This window comes from Neodiprion fabricii, unplaced genomic scaffold (assembly GCF_021155785.1).
Source record: "Neodiprion fabricii isolate iyNeoFabr1 unplaced genomic scaffold, iyNeoFabr1.1 ptg000097l, whole genome shotgun sequence".
NCBI classification, from domain to species: domain Eukaryota; kingdom Metazoa; phylum Arthropoda; class Insecta; order Hymenoptera; family Diprionidae; genus Neodiprion; species Neodiprion fabricii.
In genome coordinates this window covers 1-2,500 of record NW_025791639.1, presented here as the reverse complement: position 1 = coordinate 2,500, position 2,500 = coordinate 1, and the positions used below count along the sequence as shown (strand labels likewise).

Here is a 2,500-nt window from a genome sequence, read left to right as displayed (position 1 = left end):
GGGCCTGGCACCCTCTGCGGGTAAGTGGCCCCATTCAAGATGGACTTGGACGCGGGCCGACGCCCCGGGATAAGTGGATCCTCCCAAACACTACATTTCCCGGCGGCAGAACCGCGGGATTCAGTGCTGGGCTGTTTCCTGTTCGCTCGCCGCTACTAAGGAAATCCTAGTTAGTTTCTTTTCCTCCGCTTAGTAATATGCTTAAATTCAGCGGGTAGTCTCGCCTGCTCTGAGGTCGTCGTAAGATTGCGAGTCCGTCGTCGGCGACGGCCGTTCGTTCAAGAACAGCACCGTCGACACGGACGAGGACACAACGTATCTCCTTCATACGTTCGGGCCACGGAAACGACCGTAAACACGCTTGCCGTACGGGAGACTCGAGAGCCCCCCGCGGCGAAACGTGAAACGGAACTTGTTCACATGAGCGGCAAACCGACCGCGCGCGGTCTGTGTGTCGCCGTGCCGAATTCGTTCGTTCTCTCGACTATCGCTAGCACCGGAACGTGACGAACGGCAGCGACAGCTCGACCCCGCGATCTGCGGCGACGCGTCGTGACCGTGACATACGTGTTCGTTTGAGGCGACGCGACCCGTTGCCGCGCGACCGGCGCGCGACACGGGCTGCGAACGCCCAGTCATTCGCTCGCGAAGGCACGGAGCGCTAATCCCCCCGGGGGGGGGGTTTTCGCAGCACCGTTGCCGACGGAGCAGTCTGTCGTTGTTAAACGACCCTCAGCCAGGCGTGGTCCGGGAATTGTATCCGTGGACCGCAATGTGCGTTCGAAATGTCGATGTTCATGTGTCCTGCAGTTCACAAGTTGACGCGCAATTAGCTGCGTTCTTCATCGACCCACGAGCCAAGTGATCCACCGTTCAGGGTAATCATATATGTGAATTTTGCATTAAAAATGCTAAAATTACGGTTGTTACCGGCTTTCTGTGGTCGTGAGCGCGGCGCCGCGTGCGTCAGCCCTTGCGCGGTTGCGCGCGGGAAGGAACGCGCGCCGCGCGTCAAATTTCGTTCGTGCGATAGTTCAAGAGCCGACGTCGCCTCGAGTTCACGGGTCGTCTCCGCCGGGATGAACCGGCGCCGGACCCGATCGGCTCGCAATGCAAACGATTGACGGCGGACGGCAGTGGGCCGCGTCAGCGAGTCCCGGGCATCGCTGCCCTCGACGCTGACGCGAGCTTCCTCGTACGGGCGAAAATTCTCTTCGTAGCCTACCGCGTTCGCGGCCTGCGTCCGGGGTGTAACGGCGTTGCACCGAGGACACCCGGGCGCAGACAGGCTGCCCGCGAAGAAGCGCTGAGACCAGCTTCGCACGTCTCTCTCGTACGACCTGACCGGGTCGAACGAGTCGAGGCGGACCGCGGAGCGGTCCCCTCTCGGCACCGAGTCGGCCGGAGGCGCGAACGACCCGCCGCTGCTCCGCGCTGGACGCGGAGCGACGGGTCGACGCCTCGGCGCGAGTCGGTCGTCGGGCGGTTTTAGCCGGCGACTGCGCTCGTCGCGACCGCGGCGAACGCCGGACCCATCGGATCCGGCGTCAGCACCGCGTTCGTTGTCACGACGATTGTGTTGCGCGCCGCGGCAACCGGGCCCGACCGTTACGTCGTTCAAAGTTTTGTGTAATTTTGTTCGCGACACGTGGGCGTGACACGCCGCTCTCGCGGCGAGACAGCCCCGCGCGCTTACGAGTCGCTGCTTCGGCAGTACGAAACGTTAATGATCCTTCCGCAGGTTCACCTACGGAAACCTTGTTACGACTTTTACTTCCTCTAAATGATCAAGTTTGGTCATCTTCCCGGCAACATCGGCAATGCCGAGACATTGCCGCGTACCAGTCCGAAGACCTCACTAAATCATTCAATCGGTAGTAGCGACGGGCGGTGTGTACAAAGGGCAGGGACGTAATCAACGCGAGCTTATGACTCGCGCTTACTGGGAATTCCTCGTTCATGGGGAATAATTGCAAGCCCCAATCCCTAGCACGAAGGAGGTTCAGCGGGTTACCCGGGCCTTTCGGCCAGGGAAGACACGCTGATTCCTTCAGTGTAGCGCGCGTGCGGCCCAGAACATCTAAGGGCATCACAGACCTGTTATTGCTCAATCTCGTGCGGCTAGAAGCCGCCTGTCCCTCTAAGAAGATTTATTTGTACGCCGGTAGTAAAAACCGCCCGACCGAGGCCGGGGGCCTTCGAGATACCGGAAGGTACGCCTATTTAGCAGGCTAGAGTCTCGTTCGTTATCGGAATTAACCAGACAAATCGCTCCACCAACTAAGAACGGCCATGCACCACCACCCACCGAATCAAGAAAGAGCTCTCAATCTGTCAATCCTTCCGGTGTCCGGGCCTGGTGAGGTTTCCCGTGTTGAGTCAAATTAAGCCGCAGGCTCCACTCCTGGTGGTGCCCTTCCGTCAATTCCTTTAAGTTTCAGCTTTGCAACCATACTTCCCCCGGAACCCAAAAGCTTTGGTTTCCCGGAAGCTGCCCGCC

At 59.8% G+C, this 2,500-nt stretch overlaps 2 non-coding genes across 2 annotated transcripts in view; both read right to left on the bottom strand.

The window, feature by feature from the left end:
• The window catches only part of LOC124187670, a 3,984-nt gene extending 3,746 nt beyond the window's left edge, over positions 1 to 238 (bottom strand). Inside the window, exon 1 of the ribosomal RNA XR_006872158.1 lies at positions 1 to 238. This exon is cut by the window's left edge and continues 3,746 nt beyond it. This is a non-coding gene — a ribosomal RNA (large subunit ribosomal RNA).
• A 488-nt stretch (positions 239 to 726) lies between these two features.
• Positions 727 to 881, bottom strand: LOC124187669. The gene has a single exon (XR_006872157.1). It is a non-coding gene; the product is annotated as a 5.8S ribosomal RNA (ribosomal RNA).
• Between the last annotated feature and the right edge of the window lie 1,619 nt (positions 882 to 2,500).